Source organism: Colias philodice, chromosome 20, assembly GCF_061535455.1.
Source record: "Colias philodice isolate Cphi_HAF_F1 chromosome 20, ilColPhil1 Martin Lab GWU primary, whole genome shotgun sequence".
Lineage (NCBI taxonomy): Eukaryota > Metazoa > Arthropoda > Insecta > Lepidoptera > Pieridae > Colias > Colias philodice.
In genome coordinates, this window is record NC_143105.1 from 4,658,189 (window position 1) to 4,680,352 (window position 22,164).

Genomic DNA, 22,164 nt, shown 5'->3' on the forward strand with positions numbered 1-22,164 from the left:
AAATTGCCGAAAGGTTCAGTTTAGAAATGTAGGTACGTGGTAAACAATATCCTGATAAGTTTTGCTTGATTTTCATCTCTAAATCTATTTTTCAGAGATTGCTGTGTAGCAATAAGGCCGCCTATTGTGCAAAATTTTTGTACCTCATTAATTTGTACCACATTTCGTACATTGTTTTGTACAATGAAGTGTTATAAATAAATAAATAAATATTTTAAATATATTCCTAAGAATAAATCCAATGAATAGCTGCTGCTAATGAATTCTTCAACCAATTACACAAAGCCTGACCCAGAAATCAAACTCTTGACACTATCTATCCATGAATGCATAGGTATTAAGTACCTATAAAACGAAAAATCTATTTTAGCTCAATAAAACAACTGCTTTTTATGATGGAAATGTAAGTATTTTATTTAAGCCATTATTTTATCAATTTAATAAGATTTTAATAGATTTTTGAGTACAAGGCAATTGTACTGATCCATGAAGTCTGTTAAAAGTGTGTCCTCACATTTAATTGGTTTTCTTCAATTATTAAATCTTAATTAGCATAAAAGTATTAATTTATTAGCCATAAAATTAATAAGGTCGACTATAGTATTAAGGTCTCAGGCTGTACACTATGTCAATGACAAAAGATGGTTTGATTGTATACAAATTTAAAAAATATTAAATATTTCAGGCAGGTTCTATAAATAACGTCGACATCATAGTATTTTGAAATTAAAACTTGATCGATAAATATTTTATCTATTTCACAACAAACACTAAAGTAAACTAAAATATTTACATATTAATATGAATGTTTAGTTTAAAGTAAGGTACCGCAACTTGATCATACCAATGTATCTAGGTATTAATACGAATGCTAGGCTGTGGTTAGATAACCACTAAGTATACATAGCTGTATATAGCTATACGTCATAGTTGAGAAACCTTGCAGATGTCTTGTGGGATACGATAATGGCTATTGTCTTTGTGAGAGACCACGGAGGCCTTAACATGACCTCAATATGTTCAATTTCCCACTGCTTAAAGCACTGTATGTACGGATATACATATATTAATATCTTAGGTACTTAATTTAGTTATTTTCCATTCGTTTATGTAAAATATATCCCATAGTAAAGTAAATAAAAAAGTGGAAAATGTTAATACTTGGCTTTTATTTTTACGACAGTTAGTGTACAAATTCATAGGTAGGATAGTCTTCCTATTAAGTGCTTCAGTTTCGGTTAAAAATTTCCTTGTTTGATTGTCATGAGACCAGTTGCAGTGTTTATAATACCACTGCTACTATTTCTTTAAAATAACAATTATGTAATTAGAATTTTGATGAATTCCATATTAAGGTTGAAACAATTTTTATTAAACTTATTACGTACAACATATATAACTTACAAATCATAACTACGGCTCATATAAGTAAACATAAACAAACTAGCCTAGTATAAACAATAAATAAGCGAAGCTCTACTAGAAATATTTTATCACGATACTAGTAGGTACAGTAATTAGCACCGACCTCGCTAGTTATAAGAAAAATTTAATCAACTGCGCTAATTAAGTGCTTCCCCCATCTCAAGTTTCTGCTAAGGAACTACTTGTAAAGTATAATTTTTAATTTTCTAATTAAAAGGCGCGATAACATTTTACATTTTCGAACAACCGTTAAAGTGTTAGTCCATACTATCAATTTATACTTTAGTATACCTATTTGATTATAAATTATACGGTACTTAACGAATTAAACTTTTAGCTCGGAAATTTAACAACAGTTGATCACAATTATTCGGCTATATTTGTATAATATGCGTAGACAGAGAATCCAATAGACACCGGCAATGCGTGTCGCAGAAAGAGATAAAAAAGAATACGTCACAATATTTAGGGTTACCATGTGAGGGAAAATTTACCCCGCAATTTGTAAGATACAAATCTCTCTATCATTATTCACATAACATAAGTGGATAATAATGAGATATCCACATTACTTACATGTTTATACTAATTTATACTAATATTATAAAGAGGAAATGTTTGTAATTATGTATGTATGTATGTATGGTTTTCACGCATAAACTACTGGACCGATTTCAAAAATTCTTTCACCTTTAGAAAGCTGCATCTTCACTGAGCAACATAGGCTATATTGAATTTTCAAAAAAATTAGATATCCTTTCCAAAAATGCAATAATATTATATCCTTAATAAAAATTCTGTCATCGCGTGCGCTGCGGAATCTATTGAAAGTAGAACAAATAAATGTTCTACGGTATTATAGAATGGACCAATATCTACAAGAAAGTCCGCGATATTCCATTCAAAAGATATAATGAATTTTTAAAAGTGTCAATTTACAGAAAATAGTAGGTATACTGTTAATACAATGAGGAGGCGTAGTGCGGGACGGGGTGAAGGTGAGGAGGGAAGGGACATTCGCAGGAACTACTTTGATTCCGATTTGAAAAATTCTTTCAGTGTTAGATAGCCCATTGATCGAGGAAGGCTATATTGTACCATAACACTTATGGCTGGCGTCCACTAGGCGGATCGGGCCGGGCCGCATCGCAACGCAAAAATACGCCGGCCTATGTTTTGTATGAAACATCGTCCATTAGCGACGGATCGGGCCGGGGCGGGCCGCAACGCATTGGTGGATATCGCTTCGCAGGCGGATTTCTGCCGGCGGTGCGCTGCGGCCCGGCCCGCCCCGACCCGTCTAGTGGACGCAGGCAGGCGGATGTGAGCGGCGAGCGTCTCTTAGATAAAATCCGCCTAGGCGGTCCGCCGCGCCCCGTACAGGTGGACGCAGGAGCAAACAGCGCGTCCATTAGAGACGGCCCGTTGCGATGCGGCCCGGCCCGATCCGCCTGTAATGGACGCCTAGCATTTGACCAACAGGAGTGGAGCCACGCGGGTGAAACCGCGGAGCGCAGCTAGTATATTATAAACATATTACTTTTATATGGGTAATACATATTATGTATATACACATACCTATCACTACATAGTATAAAACAAAGTCGCTTTTTCTGTCCCTATGTCCCTATGTATGCTTAAATCTTTAAAACTACGCAACGAATTTTGATGCGGTTTTTTGTAATAGATAGAGTGATTCAAGAGGAAGGTTTTATTATACATATAATTATTATTATATAATTTATTATGTTTTAGACAAAGCGGGCGAAGCCGCGGGTGGAAAGCTAGTATATTATATAATATGAATATATATCATTATCATAATCCCATATGAAAATGTGTATGTAATGATAATGTAGATGAAAACTCGATTGTTTATTTTTTAAAGTGAAACTTTTATTACATCGTCTCAAACTTTTTGGTCTGTGTAGCGCATGTCGCGTGTATCGCGGCTGCCGAGTAGGTATACCTACTCGGCAGCCGACCGACACGCGACATGCGCTACACAAAGCAGTGTTCGGAACCGTTCGAACAGTTTCACTTTTACCGTGGTTTCATAAAACCACACAACATTTTTATAAAATACGATATTTTGTTTTATTTTTTATAAAATAAAATAAAAAAAAAATAAAAGAATGTTTATTTTCGTAAGTATTAACAGATTTACACACGTTAATTATATTGACCAACCCGCGAAGGCGCAAAAAAAAAACGAAATTTACTTAATAATAATTTATTGTAATAAAAAAATTACATTTAAATTATCTCTAACTTAATTAACTACGTCCTTCCGGTTCAATGTTGGAACCAAGAGTTTCCATTGTCTTCGGCGGGGCAGCGTCGCGGTGGTGGTGATTGCCGTAATACTTTCTAACCTTCAGTTTTGGTTTCCAATCTGTTCATCCTGTAGCTACAATCCAAATTTGTCGTAAATTATCCGGTTCAGGAAAACTGGAACAAGCCATAAAATATTTCAGATATTTAATTAAATACACACTGCAGAATATATATTAATATTTCCCATAATAGTGGGTAACAATTTGTAGAAAAGTTGGCAACACAAAATTTTTTAGGTTAAAATTTATAATTGTTATTTCTGTGGTTTTTAAACAATGTATTCAAGTCAACAGCACGTGATACACAATATATTAACACGCTGAAATATCATGAAGGCCTATAAACTGATAAAGAGTTGTATACTTACGAGTGAAAAGACAATCCAGGCATTTTCGTTCCACTATCACTTTTACACCCTTTAACGCTACACCGCACCATGGTATTATTTTATAAAGTATTAACAGTAAGTCTAAATCATTCGAAACCAAACATACCATGAATTACGTAACTTATAACATGTAAAAACTATATTTTTAAGGAAGACGATAGCTAGCTGTCAAACTTTGTTTATATAAGTAGGTTGCTATTCTTGAAAAAAGTGGCACGCTGGGTGAAACAAAAAATTTTATCATTCTCTCTCATTTCTTTACACAACACCGGCATAAGTTGCTCTTTTTCTTGTGTGAATGCGACATAAGATATCAATTTGTCTATTGGTTTCTCTGTCTACGATAATATGTAATGCTATCAAAACAAGAAATATTGATATTGTTTCTTATATGCGAGTATAGGCACTTAATTCTGAATGATGAGGTAAGAAGAACAACAGTCATCATCACATCAAGAACAGCCTGCTTCCTCAAACTTTATCAATAGCGAACAAAAAGCTTAACACTTTAATAACACTCTTTTATTTATAACTGGAATAAACCAGATGAAAATTAATAATAGTCTAAGACGACAATTGTATCTTTTTATCCCTAAACGGAAGTGGAAGTCTGAATATTCTCTAGCATTTGTTTATTTTTTCAGCCAATCATCAATACGCAAATTACTGCTCATAGTTTTCATATTTCACATTTTAAAATTGCAACAACACAGCCGTCTTGTTATAAATAGATAAATTAACAGTAGAAATTGTTAATTCAAAATTTTAAGAAGGTAAGAAATTTAAACATTTACATCCCACAGCGGACCGCGTGGAAATTTAATTCTTCGTAAGGAGTAGGTATAAAGTATTTTAACCGACTTTTCATATACTTCACAAAACATGCCACTCAACTCAAATAAAACTTTCTACATCTAATAATAATCTACCAAAAGCAAGTGACTAGACTAGAGAGTAAGAGACACTTTAATAAGGTTCAGATTAAAATTAAGCATTGTATTACCTTGAGATATATCAATCCATAAACACATAACTAAAGCCACTATTAATAATTTAACGGCCATTTTAAGCCTTTTGTATACTAAAAATATTAAAGGCCGTTTATACTAAAAATATACGGACTGTCACTCTCACAAACTCTTAGTAGGTTATGATCTTACCACACTCACTTCTCGACTTTACATTTTAAGATATTTGAATCATGCATTTTTGAATGGTAGGGCATTTTCGGCTACCGTATCGCGAAAAATTATCTGTAAATACTGATTACTTATAAAATAATATATAGGTTCTATTTTTGGTAATTAAAAATATAATATAATAGTTCCAAGTTATATAAAAAAAAAACTCATCACACATAAATGACAACTCTTATTCTAGTCACTAGCTGCGCTTCGCGGTTTCTTCTTCATAATGATATATATCCTATAGCCTTCCTCGATAAATGGCCTATCAAACACCGAAAGAATTTTTCAAATCGGACCAGTAGTTCCTGAGATTAGCACGTAACAAACAAACAAACAAACTCTTCAGCTTTATAATATTAGTATAGATTTGGTATTCTTATTACTAACAAGAAATTAAATCCGTCCAAATAAACTACAATAACAAAGAATACATAAAGTCTTATTTGCTCTCTTGAGGTGAAAAACCATAAATTGAAGCGAGGACTCTAATAAAGAAAGCAATCAATCAATGTTATTGCTAGTGCAGCTCTTCGGATGAGCTGATTCGAGTCATGCTGTTTACGTGACTTTCTCTGCCTGATTATAATATATTTTAAATTAATTAATACAAATTAGGTAGGTACTGACGGGTTAAATTAATATTTGAAAGAATAAGTATTGCTTTGTTGATTTGTATACGTTGTATTTCAATTTGTTCCAGTTTATTTTGAAAAGGAGTACCTTTTTTATATTGTAAGCTTTTAATAACTGTTTCTTTAAGTTACTATTACAATGTCAATACCACTATAAAATGAAAAATAATTTGGAAAATCCAAAAGTGCACGCCTCATAATTTTTTTTTTATAAATATTTATTAATTATTATTTTTGTTTATTTAATAACAATTAAACCACATCGAATCAGACCCTGAAAAATGAAAGGGTTCTATTCCTGAGCATACTCAAGCGTAAGAGAAAAAAAAAGACTCGATTAGTAAAGTATTTCGGTCGCTATCGTGTTAACAAGAAAAAGGATCCGCACATACAGACACACGGACGTCCAAGACAGAACTTTTTTAAACTGTTTTTTAACTAGTTTAAATAACAAAAATGACATCAAAAATATCATGAACGTTAAAAATAGTGTTTTTTCTTAATATGTGTGTGTATGTATTATCTTACAAGTGCAATGTATGATACATAAAGACATTTTAAGTTTGAAAAATCAGATGTTTTGCGCGAAGTGACAGTAGTACCCACCTCAACGCTTCGCTTATGAGGCGTGCAATAAGCTAGCGGAATTACCTACTAACTTAATTGTTTTATAACGAGGGAAGTAATTATCACAAAAGTTGAACGAAAATGTTGAAACATTTATATTTTTAACGAATTACATTTTTTTACCTTGCAGTATAATCTTATGTTTTATAATATTGAAATGTAACTATATGTATTGAATAAACTTTAACAGATTTAATATATTGTGTTTCCATTTATGATCTCGATATTTACCAATATAAATAAATAAGTAAGTAATTCTGAATACATAATGTAATGTAATATTTTACAAGTAATGTAAGATAAATATAATAAACTGCCTATATCAAACGAAACAAAAAGGTCTAAAACACCAAAGGCTCGGGCTTAAAATAATACTTCAAACAATAGGAAACACTTTTGCGAGCTTATAATTTTAACCAAACTTTCCCCCAAAATATATCAAAGCTTGCGTGCCCAAGGCTACTGTAAGAACAAACACGAAGAAAATCGATCTAAGTCACACGGAAAACAATATCGATTATTATAGTGATGTAAGAGTGTTGATATCAAGAAATAGATAATATATCACAGTTCACACCAGTTCACAATATACAATATACGTACAATGGGGTAGAGAAGTTTTTGTAAGTATGTTACTATTAGGTGATTTAAAATACGAAACTCCAATTCCAAGCGAAAATGCATCTTGGTCAAAGATTTTCTAGTGGCTGCTAGCCTACTTACCAAAACTAAATAGCATGTCGAATATCAGATAAGTCTTATATATTTTTGTTTTGTCGATTCACCGTACGTGTTATTTTGAAAAAAAAAAGAACAGGTATTCTCTGAACTTTTATAACTTTAATTCTGCAGTTTTCCTAAACCGTCTACTTGCTATTTAAATATAACCGTCGTTTAAAATTAAATAAACATTATCACGATCTATTCCTGACTGTACATTGCGTGTGTTACGCGAAAGCACGTAACAATATACGTAACTAAAAATTGGGTCGCCCGTTACAGTCCGTAATTTTTTGGCGCACTCGCTTTACAAACCATTAGATGTACTGAAAATGAAAAATGGTATAAGGAAAATTGGCTTATGTTTCAGCTATAAATCATCCTTAACATGCCTCTATTGTCTCGATAGCCTGTAATACTTTTAGGCGTTTTAATAATTACTGTCGAAGAAAATTAAGCCTACAGTAGTCGCTGTATCTAAAAGTGTCGTGTGAGGTCGCGTGGTCTACAAGGATAAACCATGTTTAAAACAAGACAAAGTACACAAATTACACGTGTAGACCATGCGACTACTGTAGGGTTTTTTACGGTTTTTGTACGGTAATTATCTTAAAAAAAAATTCAATGACCTTTCGTACATTCTCTATCAGTATGGACCACTATTTAGATTGACTATTTATTGGATATTTTCAAAATGATTCTGAAAAACAGACTAAATGTAAAAATCGTATGAATATTATTTAAAACTTGAAATAATTTTCCTAAAACAAACATCAAAACCCACTTATCCAAACAAATTAGTTTAAGAATTGTATTGCATTATACTAATTGGAAAAATACAAACGCCTGAGGATAACCATAAGAACATTAAAGAAATTATGAAAGCCCGCAATATGAAGAGCAAAGCTTTCTAAAAATATTTAAGGATTTTGCTGTACATTTGGAGTACGTAAATGACTGTAACTACGTAATAGTCTCATGTGCTGATGCCAAGTTAATGTGCAGGTACTTCTATATAGACGGTTTGCATATTAAATAAGCGAACGCGATTATCTCTATCTAAATAATTTATTATTCTTTAGGGGTGGATTTTAGTAAAAGAAGAAACCTATGTTTAAGACTTCCATTTATTTCATCTAAATATTAATAGAAATATTACCCAAGGTAAACCTTTACTTCTCGAAAAACAGATACACATGCCTTCACATTCTTAATAAAACTATGGATATAAAAAAGAAAAATTGATTTAAAGCGCATATTTTAAACTCATAGGAAAGGAATTTTTTATCTTTGCTTTATTCCATTGCTGCAAGTTAGCACTAATTTGAAAACTAGTCCATAAGAAAATAAAAAATTGCATGAAACTTCATCACTTTAGTAGTTAAATTTAAAAAAAAATGTGTCATTCACGTTAACGAAGTTATGGGCAGAAAGACGAAAGTTAGTAATATTATACTATAATTATTGTGAAATTGTCTCTGTCTATTTTCTCACGTAGAACCACGTAGAATCTCGAAGTGGATTTGAATAAATTTTCGCTTAGATAAGTACTAATTTATTATACATATCAGTTAATTTAAATATAATAGGTATATTAACGATTAGTAACTAGGTATATAAACGATTTAGTAACGATGTCTTTGACGCACTTTTCTGTCTGCGCTTTTTAAAAATCAAAGGAAAGAGGAGTACTGATGAATGTGATGTTTTAGATATCATATCCGATCTATTTTTCAACACAACGAACACTGGGTCACTATCTGTTCTGATTTGTAAAGTAAAACTGAACATACCAATCCATTCTTATCGACACTAGCCACTAGTTATGTTCATGTAATATAAACATTTAATTATTATCAAGCATTCATTTTATTTAACTAAATATTTAATATTCCTCAAGTAAGGAATGCGGTAAATCCAGCGAACGCTGCACCCAGCAACAAGTTTCAGCATGACGACAAAAGCGAGCTGCTAACAATTAGACCAAGAACCACTACAAACTACTGAAAACTTTGTACATATGTTTAGAAGTTTGATCTGTTTATTAATTAAATTTACATTATATTTACGTTATAATCATGAAATTATATCGTTGTTAGCTGACATAACTAGGTAGGTTTAAAATATTATGCTTTAGTTTAGAGTTCGTAAAATTGCTGTCATAATCGTTCGTTCGTTGTTAACTTTTGTACCATACATACATAGATAAAGATTCAGATATTTTTTTCTTAACGTGTAAATTCGAATGACCTACCTATACTTAATTAATTATCTACATGTAGAGCGTTTCTCTACCAGATAATGTAGTAATATCTCAAACAAAATTCATAGAACTTTTAAATGTGTTTATTGTATAGTGTTTATTGTATATAGCAATGTGTGTTAACTCTCTTTAGAAATAAGGCCAGTATGTATTATAGTAGCCAGGAAGTATTTAAGCCTTTGAGAACTAGCAACGAGTGAAATTCTTCAGTATTTTTTATCTTTGAAGCCAAAGTAATATATTTAGTTTCTTTCAAGAGTCTAGTGTGTTTATCAGTTAACTTTTTTGGGATTTAGAAGAATATCCCAGGAATTTGTTGTGTTTGTTATTAATACATTGCCTTATAGCCTCAAAAAACAGGTCTTTAGGGTCAATGACACATAAGTCAGTTTCATACAACATAAAAGATAAAAAAATTGCATCAAAGTTAAACACGAACACATATTCTTCCTGTCAACAGAATAACATTTCTACATCAACCATATTTAATAACTAGTAGGTACAAAATAGGTTAAATATGAACTTATACGAACTTTTGTTTAAATTATTTAAACGGCAAACAAAATATTTATTGTATACAGAAACGTTAATAGCGCCTCATTAATTCTGAAACATGCGCACTTAACCATTAATAGCCAAGGAAATTAATATTTAAAAATTCATTTCCATAAAATTTGATAATATTATTTGCTGCGTTGCATAACTACAATTTTCTGCTTGACTTTACGCGGACAAATATTACTAAGTTTGATTGTGAATTGTTCATAAAAGTAATAAAATTTTTGTATGTAACATGGCAATTGGGCATCGCTTTTTTTTTTTTGCGTATTCAGTGAACGCGGTTTTATGTACAATGTTTCATAAATGATAAACTTTTAAAGAATAGAAAAAGTAAGACCCTGAGGCTCATAAAACCGAAAAGTAAGAGAAATTCCATCGCTGCGGATCTCGGCGTTGCCACGGTATAGTGAAAGACGCGGTATAGAGACTTGTTTGGTACTTACTGACTTACATACATCCATATTTATTATTAAATAAAAGAAACCCTATCAGTAGAAACTTAAGATACATTTCAAATGTGACGCCAAAAACAACAGACATACTCCGAATAGCTAAATGGAGGAACAGGAATTCTTCAAATACAGGAAGGTGCAAAAGGAAGTCAAACATGCCGCCGACCGGTAACGGTGAAGAAGAGGGTCCCTAATCTTAACGCATACATACGGTTAACTTAACTACATGAGATTAATATTAACAAGCCAATACACGAAGCAGAGGCCGCTCTACAAATTGTAAATGTGGATCAGCGAGGATAAAGTCCGGCCCCTCGCCACGGCCGGTCTTCGCGACAGCATCGGACTCCCCTATCGCCTTACATTATCCATTTATTATATACTTAGTGGGTCAAAAAATATCAACATCGCGTTTCAGACTCTGGATTGCGATTGGCCATTTCAAGAATTCCGTTACAGTGAATGCGCATGCAGCAAAAACTCTTGCGTGCGAGGTCGGTGATCGTGACGAACAATCGGTACCGCTGCTCCAATCTACTTTAGGACAAAAAACCAAGAAATAAACTGCGTATGATTCACGAAAACTAGTTTCTGACCTATTACATATAAATGTGCAAAACTTACTACCACTTTGAACACGTTAATTTATCAAAATTTTTAGAATTCGAGTCAAACGTAATTTCTCAAATCACGACCCTTGTTACAGATTCACTTTTATTCTAACGATTTTGAATGTACGCCTTGAGGGCAAATCTTTGTTGTTTATGCTGGGTTAAATCAACGAAGCATTAATAATGATAAACTAGAGAACTTCTCAACCAGTCAAGTCAGACTTTTCTGTTGTATAGGATTAAACAAAGAAGAGAACAAGTAGGAACTTTAGGATGATTTTAGTTGAAACCGGTTCAGCAATAACGAGACTAATAAACCCCTCTCTTACACTTATATTTATATACCAGCCAAAATGTATTATATAGAGATAAATTTGTGTTTTAAAATAGGGAAACAATTCTATCGTACTTTAACAAAAACGACATAGAGCAGACAACACATACAATACCTACACACTTAACTACATGAAGGAAAATAGACTTGTACTATCCGGATCCGTCTCACGATTCGATTTCGTCTCACGATTTCGTCTCCTTCTCTATTAGAATTATTTTCACTTCAACAAAGTTACCAAATCCTGAATTGCTTAGTATATAATCGCGTTAACAATTGGTATATCCGTCAATAGATAATATGCAATGTAAAGTTAATATATTATGTAAGTATGGTATGGTATGTATGGCCATTGCATATGCCATCACATCAATTACTTCCCTTGCGAGAAGATAATTCCTTTTACGTCTAGTGAATATTTCAGTGTCTATCTGCAGTAATATTTCTTGCTAGCTACAATAAAGTTTGGGCAAAATAATTGCGCGCTAGTACGCTAGTTTTGAATGGTCTCCTGCTGACTATCTAGGCTACGGAGGCTTATGAGGCGTAATAGGTAAAATATCGCGACGAGTTGTAACAATACCCGTCTATAGTATATACGGAATTTGTCATACGACAGTGTGTTTTAGTCACAAGTCCATTGCTGGATAGTGTGTACTTTCACATAACATAGAGCCGTTTTATGTGGTATGCGTAAACGCATTCTCTACTATTAGGTCCTTTATAATATGCTAGCTTCGCTTCGCGGTTTCACCCGCGTAGCTCCGCTACTGTTGGTCTTAGCGTAATGATATATAGCCTATAGCCTTCCTGGATAAATGGGCTATCTAACACTGAAATAATTTTTCAAATCGGACCAGTAGTTCCTGAGATTAGCGCGTTCAAACAAACAAACTCTTCAGCTTTATAATATTAGTATAGATTTGATACCTTAGAACACATAATTGTAAATTATAATTCTATTGGTGTAAATGCACTACTACTACTACTTATTTTTTTTAATTACATGATGATAAATATTATAAAAAACATACTACAAAATTTAATGATGACAAAATGTGAAACTGATTATACTATTTTTAAAGCTAAATAATTGAACAAGTTATTGTATTTTAAAATAAGCACGCCTTCACTTATACCTTAGCAATGTATAATAACTACGTAAAACGTGTAGAACACACGCAAATATCAAAAGAATTTTATATTTGCTACTTCCATAACTCAAATATTAATATAATATGCCTTTCTTTTACTTCTGCAAAGAGACGTAAATTTACAATTCATTAGTAATCACGAAATACAAGAAGCAACAGTAACAATATTGTTTTTAAATACAAGATAATGTTAAGAAAATTGCAACAAATATTAGGTAAAAGGTAACAGCATCAATTTAATTACAAATTACCTACTTGATAATGTTTCCATCTGGATGAACATATCAAAACAATTAACGCACTTAACCGAATGAAAGTGAACATTTGGGTTCTCATGAATATTCGATGGGCCACGTAAGAAACAATTCCACCTGACCTAACTCAAATGAGATAATACGAACAAACATCCTAGCAAAACAATTTTCTTGCTTATATTATGAGAAGTTTCAGCGGAAATTATATTGCTACCTAATATTTTAATATTGGTATTATTAGATGTTATTAATTATTCCTAAGTTATCGTAGTCATTTAATTACCTATTTATAGTTTTCATTCGTAGCAAAAATTTTCATCTTTTTTCCAATTTTTCATTCTAACACAAATTTGGATTAACTGAAAAGCATTTTTTTATTTATCTAGAAATGGTAAAATATATCTAACCAGATTAGAAACGGAATAATTGAAAGTAATTCTGTGGCAGTAATACGATCAACTTCTGTAGAGAAGGACATTAGAACTTGACATTTGGTCCATAATAATAAAAGGGATAAAGAACCGTATTTAGAAAAGCGAAGGGTGGCTCTTTGTCTAATTAAATAAACAAAAATTAACAGAATAAACATTCTAGAACCTGACTAGACTTAATAATATATAAAAAAATACAAAAGCCTAGAAAAATTTACTCTTATAAACTTCGCTTAAATTGTATACCCCGTGCCTCAGCGACATAAAGTAATTTTCTCTTCGCTAATGTAGGATCTCTCGTCTTATCAAAGTATACCATTGTAATAGAGTGCACTTGTACTTGCATCTAACAACACATCAAAGTATATTTTTTTCTTGGCCGCCATAGCTGAATTTCTGTCGAAAATCCTTTACAAAAAGAACTCGAAAACAAACAAACACAATTTCCAATTACGTTACATAAACTTTAACCAATATTAATATCACAGTAAATTTCCGAACTTCCAACAATTAATAACTGAAAATGGCCAAGCTTATCAAATATTCACGATACCGTGTCGCCTAAAACATTTTAAACATTCAAAAGTTCATTATGAAAACACTATACTAGTTTTCGTGTCATTTCCTTCAAATTCCAAACCTTACAGTAATAACCACAAAGGCTTTCACAGCTGACGGAGACTGCAAAGAGCTTAAAGCCTCGGTTTTCAGTTCAGAAATACGTGACAGTAGACTACAGGACTTTGACGCCGTAGGACGTGTTTCGCGCGCTTTTCCAAAATACACGCAACTTACGATATCATTAATGTAATTATTATCTGTGACATTATGCCGTGAGTGGAGTAAACGTGAAGTCATAAGCGTGTTTTGTTAATATATTTGGTGAGTTCATTTCAATTTCAGACTTATTTTTGTTGACACTTTAATACAGTTAAAGTAAATGATGGAGTTTATAAAGCATTACTAATCATTGTTTGTAAAATTACATTTATACCATGCTAATACTCTATAAAAGCAAAGTTAACATTAAGCTAACAAAAATAATATCGTGACGAATTAAAAGCACATTATTAAAGGTAAGTTCCAAAGTAATATATTGTTAAAAACATAGAAATTATATCCTGGATCAGGTGAGTTTTCATCACATTTATACATCAAAAAGTACCAAACCAAGGGCGGATCCAGCTTTAGTGTCAGGGGGGGGTCACATAGACGTGGTCAATTTTCAAAAGCTATATTTTGGTAATTTAATTGATACATAGATTTAAAAAAAATGGTCAAGTGCGAGTCGAACCAAGAGTTCCGTACAAACATTTTTATATGCTTTAATATTAAATTTATGCTTTTTGCGATTTTTTGAAAAAAATATTAAATATCAAGATTCTGTGTTCACGGGAAGTACCCTGTAGGTTTTGATTCCTGGCAACACTTGCGAATGTTGATTAGCATGAAATGTATGTTTTAGCAATTTTTCCTCCATCTGTGCTGACATTGCTTTTAACCAAATTTCAGAACTCTGTGTTCACAGGAAGTAGTACAATACCTATAGATTTTGATTCCCTTGCGATAATGTCGAAATTTGCGATAATTTACGGCATAAATGGCTGTATCTTTTGATTGCATTGGCTTATAAGTTTGATTTTTTCACAGCTATAAGGAACCGTAGATTTGAGTAGGTATTCGGTATGAATTTCAGATTGATACCTGCACGCGTTCCTGAGAAAAAGGGTCTTCACAGGCAGACAAACTTGAAAAATATATAGTTTTTGCAATTATTCCTGTATCTGTACCATAAGATGTTGCTTTGTACCCAATTTCAAGATTCTGAGTTTACGGAAAGTACCCTGTAGGTTTTGAGTTTTGATTCCCTTGCGAATGTCGAAATTTGCGAAATTTTTCGGCATTTACGGCTTATTCGTTGACACAGAAGTTTGATTTTATTACAGCGTAAAGGTATTTTAGACTTGAGTTTTTGGTATGAATATCAAGTTAATACATGTCAGCGTTCATGAGTAACAGGATTGTAAGTTAAATTTTTTTTAAATATTTTTTTATATTATAATCTAAGGAAAAATTCATGCTTTTCGCAATTAGTAAACAAAGTCGTCGTCTCTGTGCCTATGTCCCTATGTATGATTAAATCTTTAAAACTACGCAACGAATTTCGATGCAGTTTTTTTAAAGATAGAGTGATTCAAGAGGAATAGTATATAATTTATAAGATTTTAGAGAAAGCGGGCGAAGCCGCGGCGGCAAGCTAGTCTGCGTTATAAGACGTTTGATTGTACTAAATTTCATGACTCTGTGTACTCGGGAACTACCCTGTAGGTTTTGATTTCTTAGGGAGTGTCGAAAAATTTCAGCAATTACAGCTGCATCTTTTGATTGCGTTGGCTAAAACGTTTCAATTTTTCACAGCATCAACCTAGACTGTAGGATTTCGACATTAGCAAGAGAATCAATACCTGCAGGGAGCACCCTGTCCCGTAAACACAGTCTTGAAATTGAGTAAAAAGTATCGTGTTATAGCACAGATGTAGTAATAACTGCGAAAACCCTAATTATTTAATTAAATTAAATAAAAAATTAATTTTTTAAATAATTTTAAACTAACAATCTAACTGCGAAAACCCTAATTATTAAATTAAATTAAATAAAAATTTAATTTTTTAAATAATTTTAAACTTACAATCCCTTTACCCATGAACGTCTACATGTATTTAACTGATATTCACATCAGAACTCAGGTCGATAATAACTTAAATCTGTTATTTAATTCAAATTCTATGTCAACGCAATCTGAAGAAAAAGCAATTAGAGCCGCATATTCTGTAATTCGCAAGGGAATCATCAATCAAAACCTACAAGGTACTTCCCGTGAACACAGTCTTGAAATTTGGTTAAAAGCAACGACTTAAGCACTTACAAGCACAGATAAAGAAAAAAATCCTTTAAACAAAATTGTAAGATACAACGTAATGAAAAAATATGTTTGCTCGGAGTCCTCGGTGCGCGAGTCCGACGCGCACTTGGCCGATTTTTTGTTGTAATTTGACTGTATTTTCTATTGTTCGTTTGAAAAAAAATTTTGCTATTTTATGTCTTATCCACGAACTGGGATATTTCGATATTTGAGGTTTTGTGTGAAAAGTGAAACAGCAAAAGTTGTAGAAAAAGAATAATTACATACAACTTTACCATTACACTTTTTTTATTATTTTTTTTTAAATCGAAAAACCTGTTATTTGTCCTTAAATTACGACCATAGGTCGACCCTAATAAACTTTTTCTATAATTTTTGTTATATTCTCTTCCGTTACCGTTTGTAATTGATTTCATTGTTCTATATTACTTTTATGTCTCAAAATTAAATAAAAACATCATATTGAACAGTATTAATTTGTTAATTTAAAAAAGTGAATATTAAATTAGTGGTCCACTTTGGTCGTGGACCTAGCCCAGGGGGGGGTCATGACCCCGTGACCCCCCCCCTGGATCCGCGCTTGTACCAAACTTTATTTGATTTACATCGTGTGCCAATTAATATATATACTGTACTACTTCCAGAAATGTGCATATATTGCAAATTCAATAATGCAGACATACAAAGTTTATAGTTGAATGCTATTTTAGGATTGAGGTCAATCCATACATAAATAGGAATCAATCAATAGTCGCTAGTGTTCTTGATCGATGTATGACAATGTATGGAGATTTATTACAAACTACACGTGCGAAACAATAACTGTTATAACTTATTTGTTTCTTTTTAGAAAGGAGATTGCCCAAGTGACTATGGCACTTGGTATCGCAATCAAACTTATTGTGTCAAGATGAAATATAGCTCAATTTAAAGCTTGATGTTAGTATTTTTAGAAACGATTAAAGTTTTTTTGTAAATAAGCCGCAGTTCGCGACAATAAAAATAAAACAATAGTTTTATTCAACACTTAAAAAAATACTTTATCGAGTTTAAACTAACGATGAACGTTAAGATTTACATTTATTACACAGGTAAAATTTTTGAATTTACAAGACAAATGTGAAAAGTAATTAATCGTAATAAACATTATTTCAAAATAAAAAACGTCGAACACATTCATTCAACATTCATTTCAAATAGAAGCAGGACGCTTGCAAGAGAGATAGATATATGTGTCAAAACAAAAACTTTTACTTTTATTTCTATTTATTCGGTATAATTACGACTTAATAGTGATAAATATGATCATTATAAATACAAATATGAATTAACAATATCACGAACACGTGACACAACTAGTATTTTACCGATTCCATAGGTCATAGGTCATACATGATTCAAAACACAAACTTTTACTATTATTTCAATTTATCCGGTATAATTAAGACTTATTAATGATACATATGATCATTATAAATACAAATAATTTGGAAAATCCAAAAGTGCACGCCTCATAATTTTTTTTTAATAAATATTTATTAATTATTATTTTTGTTTATTTAATAACAATTAAACCACATCGAATCAGACCCTGAAAAATGAAAGGGTTCTATTCCTGAGCATACTCAAGCTTAAGAGAAAAAAAAAGACTCGATTAGTAAAGTATTTCGGTCGCTATCGTGTTAACAAGAAAAAGGATCCGCACATACAGACACACGGACATCCAAGACAGAACTTTTTTAAACTGTTTTTTAACTAGTTTAAATAACAAAAATGACATCAAAAATATCATGAACGTTAAAAATAGTGTTTTTTCTTAATATGTGTGTGTATGTATTATCTTACAAGTGCAATGTATGATACATAAAGACATTTTAAGTTTGAAAAATCAGATGTTTTGCGCGAAGTGACAGTAGTACCCACCTCAACGCTTCGCTTATGAGGCGTGCAATAGGAATTAACAATATCACAAATACGTGGCACAACCATTGGGCACAACTAAAATTTTACCGATACCACCCTTGGTCATTCTCCTTTTTGAATAATTCTTAATTTAAATTTTGTTATATGAACGTACTTTAGATACAAACTTCCTATTAATTCAATGTGATATACCTAGCAGGAGTTAAAAAGTTTAAAGGAACTTAGAATGTATTTTTATGGTACCTGAGTAATCTCTTATTAATTTAACAAATAATAAACATGATAACTTAGTAGGCATAATAAATTTTCAGCACCAAGGGGATTGTTTCAATAAATTAAAATGAGCATGTAATGGTTTGGATAACACCACATTAGTAACATTAGTAGGTACTTACTACAAGCATTTCGTAGTATCAGTTAAATTTTCAAATTGTAGATAATACTTTCAGGCGAATTATTCAATTAAAATATGATATTTAATAGTTAGAATAGCAATTGAGAAGATAATTATTTATTTATACGAAAGTAATCGATAATATCAAGGCCTATATTAAAGCGATCGTTTCCCTCTGCTTAGTACCTACTTCTCATACATACCATATGTAAAACACAATAGCTGAATGATTAACGAAGTAAACTGATAGAACCTCCAATTATAGGTGCTTAGAATAAGTGGATAATATGGTAGCATTTATTCGATCGATTTAGACAAAATTTATTTTCTTTATTTCTAAGCTATCAAAGTTAGCTTAGCTGATGATTGACCTATGCCGCCATAACATGCCGCTATAGGCTATTATTTGTAAGATTATTTCTAAACTTGTAAAATCCATAGGTAACAATTACCCCTTTATGATATTATATTATCTTCTGTAAATGTTAGTAGTTATGTATTGTTTAGAAAGTTTAATAAAAATGACCTCTAATGTGGTTAATTCCAACATATTGTAAATACTAAGTAAGAAAAGTCGCTCATAATAGAACTCTTATCTATCCTTTTATGTCTTGTTATGCAGTATGATTTAGCATCATCACAGTAGAAAACATCACAGTAGAAACAGGTGCGAATGAATGCAGTTAACAATTCATCGTTTTCTTACTTATATTGGCTCTACCAGGCCGAAATAGAATTCTGACCCATCGGGGTTACCAATTTTGGTTGTAAAGCACATGTAGTTAGTGCCAATTTAGGTATACCTACAGATCCTACAGTGAGAGATTAGGCATGTTTTTTGCACAATAACATATAGGAATAATAGTGAAGTACTACAGGCTTCATTCTGGCTGAAACAAAAACAATGCAAAAATCATCAAAATTACTGCATGAAAGTAAAATATATTCTATATAGTCTTCTACAGAATTTATTTTACGTCAACCTTTCACTATTCAGTTATTCACACACCACAATTTTATAATAGCAGGGATTCAATTAAGAACATGAATAGAACTGAAACTGCATGAAACAGGCGTTTGCTCGTACAATTAGTGAGTGCTTCACTTGATTCCTATCATCTAATTAACTTGCATTGATCAATATTCATTAAATGCATTGAATCCAGCAATTCTACGTAATTAAGATTTGCTCACACTCAGCACAGATTATATCTATAGAAGGGGTTTAATGCGTATTGTATTATCTCGGATTTAAAGGAATTTAAAACGGAATTACTTTATTGTATGGGTAATAAGATAATAAAAAACGCTGTTATATTAACGCTAAGCGAGATAACATGATTGTAAAAAAAATATATTTCTCTGTAAGTGATTCAAATGTACCTAATCTTTTGAGAAAAAATATCTTGAATCGTAAAAATAACTTATTTACTCTTGTGCTATAAAAGTGATCCTACTCGTATAATAAAACTAAATAAATCCTACGAAATATAAGATATAACCACAATATAACTGTTTACATTTATCATTTTAACACCGGCTTAAATATAAAATATTAAGTACCCAAGAGAATTATAACATCTAATTTCAGTTTATAAACTAAACTAAAGGCATAATAAAGTTTATCAGAATCAACATAATGTAACATTAATTATAATTTATTTATTTAAGGAGTATATAATATATTGTACCTATATTGTTAAATGTACATTATAATAGCGATTACTAGTTTTATATATCGTAAATTCGGCAAGTTAATATCATTTTAGAACTCAATTTTTCTCTTTCTTTACATTTCTATTTCACCAAACGTAACTATGTATTTTTGGTAAAATTAATAAGTACCTACTTTAGTTTGTTAAATACGTACGAAGGGAATATAATATTAGAGGAGGAAGAAACTTTAACTGAGAAATATGTCATATTCCGTACACTTGAAGAAATAAACGCACATGCTCTCGCAAATTCTGTGAAGGAACTTTGACAGCTGTAAGGTGTGTGTCAAATTAGAGGGGGATCAAACGAAGGAATCTTCCTTTCTTTGTATGCTCTTCAACAATTAATGTTTTTCTTGCCATCTGGCAAAAATGGGTAAAACATTTGTTGAAATCGTACTATTTCATTAAACTTTACTTTATTTAATTTTTCAAATTATGCCAACTATGAACTAGGAATATCCGTAAATTAAGTTTCCCTTTTATGTATTAAGTTTTATATTTTAATTTTTAAACGACTGTTAATATCAATGATGCATTTCCACGCCACTTTTTCAATTATCTAGAACTACTTTCGAAATAGCCATTGTAAACGTTGAAGCATTATTCGTTTCCATTTCCACAAAATTTTATATTTTCGTACACAAACCACCTCATTACCAACGTCCTTCCACAAGACGCGAATGTTGTTCATTATAGCCTCATTTTGGAAAATTATCAGCTTTTAAAGCCGCACATTGTCAGTATTATCTGAGTTTACACAAAGCTCATTAAAACTGCTTCGTGAAGTGGTATGCGGGATGTAGAGCCTATTAATTAATGTCTGTTTTTGTTCATTATACAACGAAAAATATGAAAATATGTACAGGTAACAATTACATTTCAGTAACTGGAAATGATACTAATTTTGCTAATGTATCCCGTTCTAGTAATACCTACTTTCATTAATAGTAGATGTCTATAAAAATGTACATAACGCGGTCCTTGGAGGCTCCTATACCCACTTACAAATTACAAAATTAATTTCCTTACAATTACATATGTCCACGTACATAATTGTGATTAAACAATATGATCTAATGACACTATATTAATAATAATTGTACTATGGCACAATCGGATTCAAGATGGCATCCCACTTTGTAATATTAAAAACTGTCTTCGTAACGAACAGGATAACATTATAATATAGGAATTCTATAAAATATTATATTGAATCAATGACGTATCATTAAAATATCTTTGTATTAAAATTATAGTATTAGGTAATAGAATGATATCCGAAAATATGTACGGTGTAATTTGTGCGGATAAGCTGTCGACAATTAAGCGCGTCACACACGGTGAAGATGCTATAATATTTTATCTTAAGATACGGTAATATTTTATATTATAGTATCTTAAGGTATCCGGTATCAGCGTTCTGACCATCATTTTTCTTTTTATCATTGCGTACTAAGACCCCTGTAGAACCGCCATCCTGTTACTACTGACCCGAAATTTTGTGGGTCATTTCTAACAGGATGGCGGTTCTACAGGGGTCTTAGTACGCAATGACAAAAAGAAAAATGATGGTCAGAACGCTGATACCGGATACCTTAAGATACTGTAATATAAAATATTACAGTATCTTAAGATAAAATATTATAGTATCTTCACCGTGTGTGACGCGCTTTAATGTTCTATTTAGACATATGACATGAGTTTCTTCTATTTTAGTATATAGGTTTAATTAACAACTAAGGATAATTTAATTAAATGTGTGAATTTATTTGAATCGCAACGTGCACCTACGAATTTACATAATTCAGCTCTCATTAGCTATTCCTTTAG

The 22,164-nt window shown here is 31.6% G+C and overlaps 1 protein-coding gene across 2 annotated transcripts in view; it reads left to right on the top strand.

The window, feature by feature from the left end:
* Positions 1 to 133: 133 nt before the first annotated feature.
* LOC149479386 (uncharacterized) overlaps positions 134 to 22,164 on the top strand; it is an 82,200-nt gene continuing 60,169 nt past the window's right edge. Inside the window, exon 1 of one of the 2 annotated variants that reach the window (XM_089707805.1) lies at positions 134 to 154. The gene's annotated coding sequence lies outside the window, so the exon portion shown is untranslated. Of the gene's footprint in view, positions 155 to 14,097; positions 14,259 to 22,164 lie in introns of those variants that run through there. The other variant, XM_089707803.1, reaches the window with a different exon arrangement.